This window comes from Anoplophora glabripennis, unplaced genomic scaffold, assembly GCF_000390285.2.
Source record: "Anoplophora glabripennis isolate ALB-LARVAE unplaced genomic scaffold, Agla_2.0 scaffold33, whole genome shotgun sequence".
Classification (NCBI taxonomy): domain Eukaryota; kingdom Metazoa; phylum Arthropoda; class Insecta; order Coleoptera; family Cerambycidae; genus Anoplophora; species Anoplophora glabripennis.
The window spans coordinates 397,633-413,826 of record NW_019416463.1 but is presented as its reverse complement, the minus strand read 5'-3'; the positions used below and the strand labels follow the sequence as shown (position 1 = coordinate 413,826).

Sequence of the window (16,194 nt, the reverse complement as noted above, 5' to 3'; positions counted from 1 at the left end):
CTTTTTTCTAGAAAATAATCAAATTATATTGTCCCATCATCGAATTTTCTGGAACGGCATTTTATAGATAATTTTCATTGTGATGTAAAATTATATTTGACTTATTTGCAGGAATATAGCAAAAAATAACACAAAACAATAATTCATTGGCTCACTAATTTCCCCAGAAAAAGTAAAAAATCATCTTAATTTAATGATATTACTCGTTTTGTGATTATTTTAGTATTTGCCACCAGATGACACCGAGAGTGCTGGAATCGACAATATTTAATATTAGTAAAAAATACATTTTTCTATGTTGTATTAATTTCAACGAAAAAATGCTTTAAGAATCACCAACTCTGCAGATTAGTCTGACAAAAAATAAATAAATATCAATCGAAGTGCTGGAATAGCTCCAGTTCAAGTACATGTAACATTTTTTCAATACTTGTAATTATATAGGAGGCCTTAATTTCAATCAACAGTCAGTGATAACTATAACATTTAAAAAGGACATGAAACAAAGAAACACAATGTTCCTTCAGGCAACAGTTCTCAACATAAACTATTTAAAATTACCATTAGACCAGTTTATCGCTGCCATCCTGCCCTCCCGATTTGGTACCATATACGTAGATCCTTCTCGAAGATCATTTACTTGAACCATCAAAGCAACCGCCAGGTGGAAACGAATGACGCAGCTGTGCGGCGATTTCAAAACAAAATCTGTAATTTTTGTTTGATATTGTAATACCGGACCAAGAAAATAGATTAATCTCTTTCTTACGACTGCGAAGAACTAAAATCTTAAATTTACCGTGCACTTCACAAGCCATTGTCTGCTTCTAATGCTTGTAGTCGGAAAAACGACGGCCGTGAAATATATAGATGTAGCAAGATGAGTTACACCCGCAAAAAAGTTAATAGGAAAAGTTTCGATGAATATTTACAGCTCGGCAAATAGATTTTAATTGAAAGTGAAGTAGTAATACTGGAAAACATAAACCACGCGAAACAATCACACTTCGTGTCCTATTTCGGAGGGTTTTTACGACGGAATGTTAAATTTTAATGATGTTTTTAAACCCTTGACTTTAAGTGATAAAAAATATATAGAAGTTGATTTGCCTTGGTGTGGTACTTTGCTAGAAATTTGACGAACAAAATCGAGACGGTCAAATATTTTTACTACTTTGCCAAATGTCTCAGAACTATGATTCTTGAAATATTTTGCCAAGGAATAATTTTTTTAGTCGAAAATTTATCGGAAAGAATCAGTCCCGAAATCCGCCATCTTAATAGATGAGCACGTAAAACTGATGCTTAAAAACAGTAATGAAAGAGCCCTATAAGATAATAAATATACATGGATCACCAAAATAGTAGTCTTTCCGAAGTCAGTTGAACATGTATAAAAACGCCTAGCAATAAAATTTAATGAGTTTCATAGACGTCCATAAAAAAATTTTCTGTTAAATGTAAAAAATTATAATAATTGGCTTCTATTGAGATCGGAAAGACTATAACAATAAATTAATGGACACGATGAAGCCGCCAATGAAAATTGTAAGTTTAATGCACATACAAAAAACAAAAGTTTTTTTAATAGAACAGTCCGTAGATTTGTCACTTTTTGAATCCCTTTCCTTTTTCTGGTTACAATGGTATACAAGTTATATATTTGCTTGATAACTTGCATAATGTTTTGGTTTTTTTACTGATTCTGCATATGGTCAAAATTGCCATGAAATCAGTGTGTGGGTACGTTTTCCGTTATTAAATTTGTTAAACAAATCTTTAAATTCTCTATTTACAAAAAATTTTATGTTTCATAATGCTTTCATCGAGGCTTTCATACTATTCTAGACAAAAGATATATTTTTCAAGCATGTCTTTTCTTTTAGATTAGTACATATAAATTTTATTAGATCGTTCTTTTCCGATTAAAATAATTTCTTCAAAAGGAAAACTTATTTAAAAAAATGTTATTTGGAGCACGATGGGGTTATTTGTTTGTCATTTTTTTGTATATTTAAATACCTATCTGTTTAGTAAATTTAATAATAACCTTGATTTTATTCATAGCGGAGGATCAGTAAATAAACCAAAATAATCTGCAAACCATCAAAGCAAATATGTGGCATGTATACAGGGTGTTAAAAAAAAAGTGTAAAATATTTAAGGAGGTAATAGTAAGAACCAAAATAAGCAGAAAGGTCTCAATAAACATGGGTCCGCAAAGTAACGGTTGCGGAGATATGGAATGTTTTATGTTTTTTAGCCCCTTTTTTTATTTTGCAAAAACGTTGTGTATTTTCTTATAATAGTTGGTTGATGTTTAGTGAAATAAACAGTACGTATTTGACAGTTGTTCTCAGTGCACAAGTTTTCTTTCGCTATGGCTGGTTACTCTAACGCAGAATTAACAGACATGCATTTCATGTATGGTCGTGCTAATGGGAACGCCACCGAAGCGCGACGTCTTTATGTTGACGCTTATCCAAATCGCCAGATTCCTTCACAACGCATGTTTGGAAGAATTCACCAAAGATTGCGTGATACCGGTTCCTTGAGCAAACAGTGCCATTTATCCGGAAGACCAAGGTCGGTATCCACTCCTAGAGCAGAAGAAGAAATTCTAGCACTGGTAGAGCAGAATCCAGGTACGAGTGTGCGGAGAATATCAGCCGAGGTAGGAATTAGTGGTCCTCTTGTTTGGAGAATCCTTCACGAGCAACTGCTTTATCCATACCATGTGCAACGAGTACAGGCCTTAAATCCAATAAATGATCATCAAGCACGTTTGGTTTTTTGCCGCTGGTTTCTACGTCATGATGCTGAAGACCCTCGTTTTCTTGCAAACATTCTTTTTACTGATGAGGCCGGGTTCACAAGAAATGGAGTGTTTAATTTTCACAATACGCATATTTGGGCCGACGAAAATCCTCATGCTCTAATAGAATCTGGACATCAGGCACGTTTTTCATTAAACATTTGGATGGGTATTGTAGGTGACAGGTTTCTAGGTCCTGTTGTTTTACCAAACCGATTAACAGGCGCTGCTTACCTCAACTTTCTGCAGAACACACTGTATGAGTTTTTGGAAGACATTCCTTTGAATCAGAGGCAACAAATGTGGTTCCAGCATGATGGTGCTCCAGCTCATTTTTCCATGGCCGTTAGAGAGCATTTACACCAAACTTTTCCACATAGATGGGTAGGAAGGGCCGGACCTGTTTTATGGCCTCCAAGATCGCCTGATCTGAACCCTCTAGATTTCTTTGTTTGGGGATATTTGAAGACATTAGTGTATGGTACTCCTGTAAATAGCCTGGAAGAGCTGCAGCTACGGATTAATCAAAAGTGTCAAGAAATCCAAACCAAGGAGGGTGTTTTCGAAAGAGTTCGAATATCGTTGAGACGAAGATGTCGTGCCTGCTTGGAAATGGACGGAGGGCACTTTGAACATCTTCTGTAACTTTGTTTTTTGTTTGTTAAAAGCTTCCTTTGTCGGTTTATTCCTAATAAAATAAAATGTTTGAAAAACAAATAGTGGTCCATATCTCCGCAACCGTTACTTTGCGGACCCATGTTTATTAAGACTTTTCTGCTTATTTTGGTTCATACTATTACCTCCTGAAATATTTTACACTCTTTTTTTAAGACCCTGTATATCATTGTGATCAGAAAAAAGAGAGGATTCCAAGAAATGGCAAATATATAGGCTGTTCCATTAAAATAAAAACAACATTCAATTGTTTTTTTATATATTTATTTAAGATTAAAAGAAAATTTTCTAAAGCTTTGGCGTTTACCAATTTTTGTTAGATAGAAAAGGTAACGAGATAATTGGGTAATGTTACATTAATGATCCTGTGTGTTGATTTGTGTAAACGGAGCCAAGCGAGCTATCGATACAGTCAGCGGTTCCGAAAATGTTTCCTATTCCTATTATTGTGATTACAAAATATATTTTATTAGCAAGAATATTTCTGATCTTGATATGGACCATTTAGTTCAAGTAAAAATTAAAAAAAAAAACGTCCAGACGTCATTATGAAAATGCTTTAAATTTATTAAAATCACAAGAAACGATCCTACCTCGAACGAGACCACCAATTACATTTCAGAGCCAGACAATAGTTAATTGAACTTCACAGATCTAAATCTTATACAACTCAATTAGATTTGTCGAAGAAAGATTAAATTATATATTTTTTTAAAATAACTACGTAGGTATTATTATTGTGCACCGCAAAAACGAAAATTATTTGTTTAAAAAAATTACGGTAATTACCTGCAGTGATAGTTAATCAACCGGAAAATTGATTTGTAAATTTTCTTAGGAGAAGAAATAGAAAGTGATTTCTTAAAATGGAACGAATCCAAGTTAGTCATATTACTAGGGAAATTGTCTAGAATTTCATTTAGTGTAAAAGGGGGCATCAAGACTTCATCAACAGTCTATGTTTCAATGATTTTGCCATTTCAGCAACAATGAAAATTAAACAAAGATGGAGAAATGATATTACACCGATTTTTCAATACCCTTTCGAAGTTATCTTGATTGGAACCAATGAAGTTAAATGTTTAAAGATAAACCACCTAATAAAAAAAAAATTCTCCAAAGTTATCAAAAACATATTAAGGTTTGTTAATATTTCACAAGCTTCCAGCTTAAAATTTGTTTTGCACATGTATATTTCCTAATTGTACTATCTATTTACATACGCTTACTTTTTCATCGTACTTGAAACATTCTCTAAAATCTACTAGTTAGTATTTACAATAACCCTGGGACAGTTATTCTGGAAAATAAACATATCGTTTATTTTACCCAGAATCATCCTGTTTCCACCAAGGCTAGTAAAAAATCATAATCATCAACATAATTTTAAAATAGAATAGATATGTCCAACATTTCGAAGTGTCTAGATAACTTTAAAACCGCTGTGAACGAGACAAACAACGAGTTGTTTTAAAAATAGATTATTGGGTATAGTGAGAAATTAAAAAATAAAAACAATATAGGTAAGTAACTACCAGATGTATCTTACTCAGACTTAATATCGATATAAATAGATACTATCAACGATAAATTCGAGGATAAATTATATATTACTCAAAGTACAGATTTTATCACGGCTTAGAATGTGACAGTTTTTCTCTCCTAGATCCAAATAGTAAGAAAACTATCATAAACTGGTGACATTTTAATTCTGTTACTAAAATAGTAACTTTCATAATTACTCAAGTGTTTCTCACCTCACTTTTTCAAAGTAGGTATTACTATTGGCAATTACATGCATTAAAAATAGATCCTTCACTGTATTGTCAAATTTTCATGACATTTGGACGAATAGAAGCGTCTGAAGTGACAGTATGTTTCTGTCATCGATACAAAAATGAGCATCGAACAAAGAGCTACTATTAAGTTTCGTTTTAAACTTTTACCGAAACGTTTCAATGTTCATGAGTGGTATGTCTTTCCGAACTCAGTTCAACATGTATAAAAACGCCTAGCAATAAAATTTAATGAATTTCATAGGCGTCTTATTTCTCTCTTTCGCAATTGTAATATGAATGACTAATAGAAGGTGCCTATAATAAACGTAAATTACCTGAATCACACCAAATTCCGTATTGCTGCACTGCACTGCTAGGCCATTTGTTGACACCTGAATTTATGGCCAGGTCGCCCTGTGCGGCTGTGTTTGTACCGCGTTGGTCCGCGCGCTCATTCTTCAACTGGGCGACCAGACCAGTATATGGGTATGGCTAAATAAATATGGGAACGAGTTTTTCAAATATTTCAAAGCCGAGTTGCTGCGTCAGCGACCGAACCTGGTATATACTGCCAACCTCTTGGTTCTTCAATTGACATCGGAAAGACTATATACGTGGTATAAAAACGATCGTGAGAACATAAATGATGAGCAACATGTTGGCCAACCGAAACCCATGACAAAAACTTCCTTTACAACATTGTGACTGGTGATGAAAAGTGGCGCTTTCAATATGATCCAGAAACCTAGCGCCAAAATACCGAGTGGAAGGCGCCAGACGAGCCATAATCTAAAAAATCTCGATTGGAGAAATCAAAAGTAACGGTAATGTTGATTTGCTTTTACGATTCCAAGGACATTGTTACCTTTTCGGAAAATTGATGAAAGGAAAGCGTTTTGCGGATGTAGAAGTCATCCGAAAGGCTTTTACCGACATCCTGAAGGACATTCCGGCCGACAATCTAAAACAATCATTCAAAATGCTTTACACTTTTTTACTCAAAATTTTTACACTAAATTACTGTTATTGTTTCCCTCTGGAAAAAGTTTTTTTTATACAGCTGCTATCAATTTAACTGGATACATTTCTACTATGATTAATTATCACTGAACAAATTTTACTAATATAGAAAGATATGGAAGTCAAAGTTATGTAATTACCATTAAAATTCCTGATAGCAAGACACATACTCAGAGGACATTTGTTACTTCAAACGTTTTTTGTTAATATTTTATGACAGTTCTACAAAAATATTAGTTTCGACTTTAAAGACGAAAATGAAGATGTCAAATATTATGATTTTCTAAATTAAAAAACTGGTACCCCAATTCTCATGAGCCTTATTGCCAATCAATTCAATTTGTAACCGAACTTTTTTGAAAGTTTAAAAGTTAAAAAATTGACCACAATTATGACGCGATTAAAAGAAAATTTTTAAATATATTTATGCATGGAGAATAGATAAGGCGTACAGGCGTCTCAACTCGATAGTATGGGCCTACTGTGAGGATACAAAAAATTTAAATAAAATTTGGTAACTTGGTGTTAAATGGGATAAGGTAAGCAGAAAAAATTGATATGTTGTTAATTTACGGCGAGTCACAAAAAAAAATCAAGAAGAGCTCTAGTTATATCGAGAAATGTATCCAGAGCGCCTCATTCCTGGTCATAGAACCTTTGCAAGATTGGAGGCGACTGCGACGAAATGAAAATACATTTTCTGTTCGGAAAAATCAAATAATTGACCGAAGGGTAAGAAACAATGTTAATACAGCTAGAATTTCGAACAAAGTCCACGAAATTCTATACGGCAGGCTAGCCGGGAATTGAATTTGGATAAAACAGCCGTTCAACGAATTTTAAAAACCAATTACTACAAAATTCACAACTTGGAGTATTTGCCTGAGCGTCACATTGAAAACTGATCTAATCTTATCGCATAAATTGTAGTAAATGTAGAAACTTTGTCGACATGTTCTTTGGACGGACGAAAGGCGGTTTTTCAGTAATGGTTTGCCAAACAAGCGCAACGAACACTACTGGTCGATTATATTATATTCTAATGCATTCTCATTGATATTAGATGTAATAAGGGAGGTGTCATCAGCATATATTGTAAAATGCGTACCTACTACTCGAGAGAGAATCTATCTCATTCACATACAATAGATAAAGCACCGGACCTAGAACAGAGCCCTGTGGGACACCTTGTTTTACTTGGTGTGACTCAGAGTTATTATTATTAATTAGAAACATATTGAGTCCTATTTTCAAGAAAAGTTTTTACTTGAACATAACTATTGGAAATTATACCACTCTTGAAAGAGTCGGTGTTTGTAATTTTTCTTATATCATTTTACTAAATTTCGATTAATTCAAAGGTATACACTGTGAGATATAGCAACTGCTTCAATTATTAGCTGAGAATTGACAAAATAGTAAAAAAAACGGTATCGGATAATCATCAATTTAATCAACACCTAATGTTTTATATCTTATATCTAAAACTGAATCTTTTAGAACTAAATGTATTTAATTATTGTCTATTCGTAGTAATGTTTTTTTTTTCAAAATAAAAATAAGGATCTTTCTTTTTTAATGCAACGTGTCTTCTTACGAATATTCATTTTTTATTTACAATCGTTAAAAGTTCAGAACAAAATGCGCAATTGCAAATTTTATATTTGATGCAATTAATCCGCACAAGCGAATACGATTACAAATAATCGTAACATCCCTACTTTTAATATACTATATCTGCTCCGGCAACACAGCAGCGTAAAAATTTTCGAAATTAGTCCCACCTGCCGAAATCGGCGGAACACGCGAGCTCCTCCAATTTTTTAAACCGCGATTCGGGAGGGAAAGCATTTAATTAAACCGGTTGTATAGGCTCCTCCTCGCGCGCCGCCTATCAAAACAAATCTATCGTCGTCTTCTTCTACGACTTACGTAACTTTAGTGGTGGCATTAAAATAACTCCGAAGAATACTGAATTATAATCTAGTCTACGATCGTTCATTGTCAAAGATGAATAACAATTGGACGAGCGATGTTGAAGTCTATTATGAGGCTTTATTGTTGGATGATTGGATCGGGTTAAGTTGTCATATAAATTTAAATTCTCCAAATAAAAGCCGCAATTAAGATGGATAATGGAAGAGCTTTAAAATACGCAGGATTTTATTTCAAAACTTGAAATTTATGCACGGAATAGTACTCTACTAGAAATAGCATGTGCAAGATTAAGAAAAGTAAAGTTAGGAGGCCCTCTCTTAAACTTCGTAATTCTGACTGTCAGGATTTACCGTCAATTGGCTCCAACTTTGCCGTGAAAAAAATTTCTTGACGCGTTAACTTTACACCAAACCCACCTCTTTGAAGTTTTGATTGTATCAGAATGTGCCCTAAACAAATGGTAAAAAAACGTGCAAGCGAACTCAATAATAACAGTGGGGGAAATATTTAGGCAATACTTTAGTAATATTTGAGTGTTCAATCAATTATTTACCTCACATTTGCGTCATTTCCTCCATCACTCCAGCCTCTATTTATTATTAGAGTCATATCCGAGTAATTAACTATGAAAGTGTATATTTTAGTGTTCACCTTTTGGCTAGGCCAAAAATCACGCAAAATTTGAATTTGGCGCCATTTGAGCGGTAAGGTGATGCCAACGAAAAAAAAGTGTTCAGGCTTATTAAAAATGGAGCGCTACTGGAAGGAACAACGCGTTTTCGTGAGATAGTGATGTAACTCCATCGACCGTGAAGAGATTTTTTGAAAAATTCCGGAAGACTGGATCAATTAGTGATCTTAAACACTCTGGCTGTCCTTCAAGTCGTTCAACACAAAACATCGAAACAGTTCGTGTTCGTGACAGTGTTGCTGAGAGTCCAGGAACAACATCAATTCGTCACCGTGGTCAAGAACTAGACATTTCTCAAAGCTCTCAACAGAATATTCTCACGAAAGATTTGCACCTTCATGCTTACAAAGTTCAATTGACTCAAGAACTGAAGCCTACTGAGCACGCAGAGCGAAGGAGTTCGTGGAATAGATGGAGCAACAACAAGTGGATGCTGATTTTTCGAACAAAATCATCTTCACCGATGAGGCTCATTTTCATCTTGATGACCTCGTCAATCGACAAAATTGTTGCATTTGGGGTTCAGAAAAGTCACGAGTCACAAATGTATCCACAACGTGTTATTTTTGGTGTAGAATTTGGACTGGCTGCATCATCGGACCATTCTTCGAAAATATGGCTGCAATAACAGTTACTGTTGCTCGCTATCGCCACCGTCATGTTAAGCTCGCTATTATTGGTTAAAAAAAATCAACTATTGGTACAGGTGGAAGGGCACGCAAAGAGGAAAATAAATGTTTTTCAACTCAGTCAATAAATTATTACATTGCCTAAGTAATACCATGCTATTCTTCTCAGTTGCAAAAACCCATGGAGTTCCTGGAGTACTTTTAAAAAATGAGGTATAAAGTGGTGGCAATTACTAGAATATTAAGTGGCAACTACTGTCTTTTCTTTTCAGGGAAAAACCTCAGGGATAATTCAGTCTAGAAGCTTGAATAATAACTGAGTAAAACTGAGTAATTGTGAGTAATGTTTCAGTGCTATTTGTGTATTAAATTAGTCAATGATTTCCCCCTCGTAAACGCGCTTTATTTTCTTATAACAAAGAAATGTCTAATTGAAAGAATTTAAAGATTTAACTCATCCAAATTCCTTATTAAATCGTCATCTGGATCTAGCCTTTTTCGAGGCCTTTTCTACTCTAATAAGTACCTTCTTTTAATATTCCCGTATATAAAAGGTCTAAATTTTCGTTTACTAATTCAAAATGGCACGGTATATAAATAATCATATTTCATAATGATAATTTAATGCCTATGGAAAAGGTTTTCATTACCAGAACCTATAGAAATACGGATTGGTAATACCTATAACTAAAATTGTATGTAAAACAAAAAACATTGTAGAAATTTTTTACCAAATGGGCGTCCTGTTCCTGTGGAATTGACAGGTGTTAGTGAAACGTCCATATTGATTTCGACATCCTTTTTAATTGCAACTGATCCCAAAGTTAATCCTCTTGATGCTAAATGATTTATCCTCGGATTTATCTACAAATTTTTGTTATCCAAAAATGTTGCAATGTAATGGAATGAAATAATTCCAATTCGCGCGAAGCGTTTTTTTACGATAAAAACGATAAAAATGTAACAATGTAAATTTTAAACTCTCTTAATCCACGATTGTATTATCCTCATATTCGTCTTAATACACCTACCTAAATGTACCTCTTATGTTTTATTTTACACTTATATTTTGTACCTTTCTTCCAAGCAGCTGCCGTGGGAGTAAATTGTTGCAAAAACTTGAGTAGTACCTCGGCAATATTCAAGTATATCGCCACCCCGTGCTGTCTACCTCTTATCTATTATTTTTGAGTAATATTTGAGTGATTAAAGATGAAAATGAATATTTTCATCAACAACTTTTGGCCAGTGATCCCCCCCTTGTTATACTGCAAGCAAATTGATTTAATGAGATATCTATTTCCAGACAACCATAAAACGATGGTTGAAACCATCATAAATAAGTCATGAACCAACCTGCTTTTCAAAAACTAAAATCTAGGTAGTGTTTCTAGAGGCTGCTCTGTCTTTGTTTTAGGGAAACATATTGGAGTAGTTATAATCGAGGTTGTAATGGAAAATTTAGTCAACAATACCAAGAAAATTACTTTGAGTTTAAGATTTCAACATTTTTTTTTTGTAACACTTTTATGCACATGCAAAGTAAATATAGATCAAATTAAAAAATATGTTAAAACATTGACATTTAGGTAAAACAAAGTACTGTAAGTAAAGGTTAAGATAACATTAAACAAATGACATACGTATGATGAATTTGACTGAGATTAGAAGAGGTTTATTCTCGGCTGAGTTGAATGCGAAATGTAGGTATTTAAATTAAATTTCGTATGATTTCTATTACTTTTTAGTTCTGTTTAGTTCTATAAATTCCTATATTTTCCGTAGAACTGAGATCTAGTCCTTAAAAGCATTTTGCTAAGTTGTTTTTTATTAAGATTGTTGTTTGTAGGAAAAGTAACATCTGTCGGAAGAGGTTGTACTGAAAAATAATTAAGTAAGTAGTTTATAACATTTTTGAAGATCTAATTTTAAGTCAGTTGTTAGACGTATAAAAAACGAGAGGGAAACTACTAGTCAAAATTTGAACACGAAAATAGGCACTTGCGTAATTACAAATATTACTCAAATAATATGGAGAGGTAGGGGTGGTCGGTAAGGGGGGAGACGATCCATGCGTATCGTACATATGTTGTAAACAATTGTTTTAATACACATATAATGCTAGCTTGTACAAAAAAAACCTAAAATGCAATAGTTTTGATTTCAATTTTACAATTAAAATAGATGAATGCTAAATGACATTAGTTTCAATTAAAATATGCCCTTCGTGATTATCAAATACGTGCGTATAATAAGTTCTTATTGAAATATAAATATATTCCCGGAAAATCGTTCGGAAATTTCAATTGTATTATTTACTCCAGTGAATCAATATTAAGTTACTACGTTTTCATGAAAGCCGCCTCTAAACAGCTCGGTTTTCGGAGCATACACTGCGTAGTATTTCTACCGAGATTTCTAGGATATTCTGAGTAATACGTACCAGAAATTTGTAATAAAGATATATTATGAAATGTTTTATTTATCTTCAATTTATGAAGGTATAGGTGTTCTACTGTAAAATATCAGAGACCAAGCTCATTAAAGGTGTTTTTTTATGATATTTATAGAAAAGTCATTAGTGTAAATGCAAACAGAACATTATTCTTAAGACCATAGTTTTTTAAACCAGTCTCGTATTGCAGAGTAATCGAATCCAAAACCCAACACAAAATTCCCCGTTTTTCAAATTGGTACCTCATCACAGATACGGTCCAAAGTAAACAGCAAATATTGTCGATAGGTATCTCGATAAAAATAGAACTATATACCCAATTCAATACCGTAACACTTAAAACCAATTTGTTATCTACTTTGTAACACCCTTTTACATTGCAGTAGGATTAAGCTTCTAATTCCCTTTGCCTTGCTTTGTTTGCCTGAAGTTTTCCGTTACAAAAAAAGTTGCCGCTAGGAAAATGGAGTTACGTTTATTACTAAGGCAAAAAAAGTTGGAAGATCTTAAACGAAACGACCCTTAAAACTTCTTTTAAATGTACTAGAACTTCGCTTATAACCGGAATAATAACCATGAAGAAGAGTCATGTAGAAGATTTCTTGGATATTACTTTACAATAGCCTTCTGAGATATGTACCCAGCAGTATTATTACTATTACTATTACTAGAAAGGATTTAACATTAGAAGTCTGTCACATTTCTGAAATATTTTAATACGAAATATTTTTAAAAGCGCAGGAATTGATTTTTTAAAGATAAATTAGAAGTACTCTTCAATTTTGTTTTACCTAACGTAAGTAGCATTCAGTACAAATATACTATGGTAGTACTATTGGACATATTAAGTTATTTGGGATAAAAGTTTTTGTATTAATATGCCTACTTCTTACAAGATTTTATTTTTTCTAGAGAAAATTATGACATACCTATGAAATACCAAAATGGATGCTGAATTTGAGAACAACTGATAAATACCCAGGTATATCTCTTACATCCTGTTTGCATATAGGTACTTACATATACTTTATCTTCAAGATCATATTATTTAAGGAAGTTTAGTTAGGATATCTGGTAGTTTCCCGGGTTATTGAAAAACTGCGTATTAGAAAACAATCTACATTTCTTTGCTTTAAGTGACTTCTTTTTTTTTAATGTAACTTATAGACACATGGAGAATCACAAAAGTGTATTTGAAAGAAAGGCCCGAAAGATATTTAAGAGAAAAAAATTGCAGAATTAAATATTTTAGCCTAGTGTTTTAAAAGACCTACATTCTGTTTCTAGAAACAAGACATTTAGTTCAATATCTAGCGTTATGTTTACACTTATGTTCAAGAAGATACTTAACTCATTGTATTAAAGCGAGTATTAAAGTTAGTTGTAACATGTTTTGCATTTAATTTTCAAATATTCATTGAATATATTCGGTAATATTAAAAGATTGCTATTTGCGCTTTTACAATATCAAATACAGTTTACTGTTTGAAAAACATACGCAGTTTACGTTTTTCTAACTTTGAAATCGATAGCGATGTGCAAGAGTCGTACTACGAACTAAAACTACCGTTCCAGTGTTCTAGAAGGGCAGATAAGGGCAAAGCGGAGGAACTCACATTTACAGCGGACTACCGTCTTCAAAGATCGATGTAATATCCCAAAAACTGAACAACACTACCACCACAGTCGCAATACAAACAAAAATATCAACTGGAAGAACCACCGAAACACGAACAGAAAACGATCACATTTTCTTCGTCAACAATTGAACAACAATCACAAACACGGGAATTTAAAATCAACAATCACTTTGTAACACTGAATTTTCAATCGAAGAATGCCAAAGTTTCCGTGTGACGTCGCGTACCCGCGTCCCGGTTTTTTGATATACTTTTTTTTCTGTATAAATTCAAGCGCAAAACGTCGTTTTTGCCTCGTCTTTACATGGCGTTCGCTCACTGATTCCACTGGAGAACGACATGACTTCGTTCAAGCTCTCTCGTGCATACCCGGAAACGCTCGGTGGAAGCTTGCTATGGCGCTTACGTAGAGGAAAATTGAGGCGGGGTCGACGGTCGACGGAGCTTTGCAACGAACACCCAAGCGGGAGTGAAAGGCTGCCTGCATAGGAATATGAGAATAACCATTCCGAGTATTATTTTTAGATGGTTCCCAATACGGCGTTTACTATGAAGAACTACACGCAAAAACAAATAATTACAAATAGAAAATATTAATGCCACACTCGTTATCTATATTAATAGGATTTTCTAGTTATAGTTTCTCGTTTCGCACAACCACGCCTATTGTCTTTTTAAGTAAACTGCCCAGTGGTCTGACACACCCAATTTATTATTTTAATTATAACTAAATGGTAGGTTTAATAGCAAATCTGAGTATGTATTCAGTATCCCAAATTAAAAATAGCCAGGTAAATTATGAAATAGTCAATAGTTGGGAGTCCTGTTCTATTTCGTTGTATTGTGCCAACGAAAAAGTAAACACAGGCGCTATATTTGTGACATCTTATATGTTACCTCCTTTTTAGTCAATTGTAAAGCTGTCTACTTACCAACTTTTACAATTGAAATCGTTCATGAGTTTCAGAATTGTGGGGTGTAATAATAGTTGGCACTATTGAATAAAAAGCAACTAATAGTAAGATTCATAGTCGATTGTCGAATAATAACTTTTCGCTAGTGCACCTCTGTCCCATTGTAAATAACACATTGCAATATCTTCTTCGGGAAGCACTTTCAAGAGATTTCTTTTAGACTGGGGTCCTGAGGACATTCAATGGTGACCTTTACCTAGACACAAAGGTCAGCCGTAGAGGTCATTTGAAGGTCAACTTGGATTTTTAGATATTATGAATGTATTTCTGACACCGGAAATGGATATAGTAGAAAATTTTACGTATATATGCTCTTATGTTATGAGCCAAAGTGACCGTAAATAAGATTCTGAATAAGATTTTACGATATTTTTCGGGAAAGTACTTACGACGACGGATTCTGGTTGAAAGTTTTATGGTTTGATGGGATCATTCGATGAAGACATTGACTATAACGTAGAGATCAAGCTTGAAGGTTATTTGAAGGTCATAGCCGGGTCATAGTGACCTTGCCTTGACTTGCCGGGTTTTAGCGATGTTGCCTTGACTAACTGGGCCATAGCGATTTTGCTTTAACTTAATGGGCTTGCAAACAGGGTTCTCCTATTTCGTACCTTGATTTGACCTTCGAAGAACTTTCAGACTTGACTTCTAGGTTATTGTATCATCCCATCAAACCACAAAACTTTCAGAACCAGAAACAAGAATCTTTCGTCGTAAATTCGTACATTTCCGAAACATATCGCAAAATCTTATTCAGAAGCTTATTTGAAAATAACCCTTTAGAGTCACTTTGACCCATAACGTAAAGACATATCTGAACATAAAATTTACCGCTCTATCCATTTCCGTTGACCTTCAAATGACCTCTACGGTTGACCTTTATGTCGGTCACCATAGAATGTCACCTTCAGAACCCTACAACTTTTGTCTAAAAATTTTATCTTGAAAGTACTTCCCTAAAAAAGTATTGCAATGATTTATTTAATAACCACTCTCCGACATAATACAAAAGTAATCAAAATAGGCATAAATTTGGAACTAGTTATGTCACAATTTTTTTTGCGCGTTCATTGAATCTAAGTAAAGAAATTTACCATAATTTTTGTGCTATAGATCAGTATATAACCTGGTCAACTCTTTCGCCAATTTATTGGATCAGATGTAATGGGTGTAGAACAAACACTACAATTTGTATTTGAGTATCTTAGTATCTTTTAAAAATAAATTAGTTTGTAGGGCGATTCATATAAATTCATTAATTTCATTCAAATTTAGTATGTAGTTTTCTGTTTGATTCTCTAAAATTATATTTCAACCAACAGGTTCAGCTGTTTAACAAGGCCCTTAACCTTGTTGGGTAAGTGCAGCTGGAGTTGTATATATTGTGCCAAATATAGAAAACTTATTCCGTTCCGCAGGCGATTCAGCGACAGATTATAAGTGTTCTGATGTTTCCTCATTTTCTAAGTACGGTTGCTGTAGGTGATATCTCATTATGACTCAGAAAACAAACCATAAGAGCTACCAGATGTCGGGTTTCGACCTTGCTTCTTCATCCCCTTTCATTTAGAGTATC

The 16,194-nt window shown here is 33.8% G+C and overlaps 1 protein-coding gene across 3 annotated transcripts in view; it reads right to left on the bottom strand.

Annotated features, from left to right (window-relative positions):
• Positions 1-13,944, bottom strand: part of LOC108912772 (protein winged eye) — a 241,345-nt gene extending 227,401 nt beyond the window's left edge. For all 3 annotated transcript variants that reach the window (XM_018718154.1, XM_018718164.1, XM_018718172.1), the window contains exon 1: positions 13,618-13,944. The gene's annotated coding sequence lies outside the window, so the exon portion shown is untranslated. The remainder of the gene's footprint in view (positions 1-13,617) is intronic.
• Between the last annotated feature and the right edge of the window lie 2,250 nt (positions 13,945-16,194).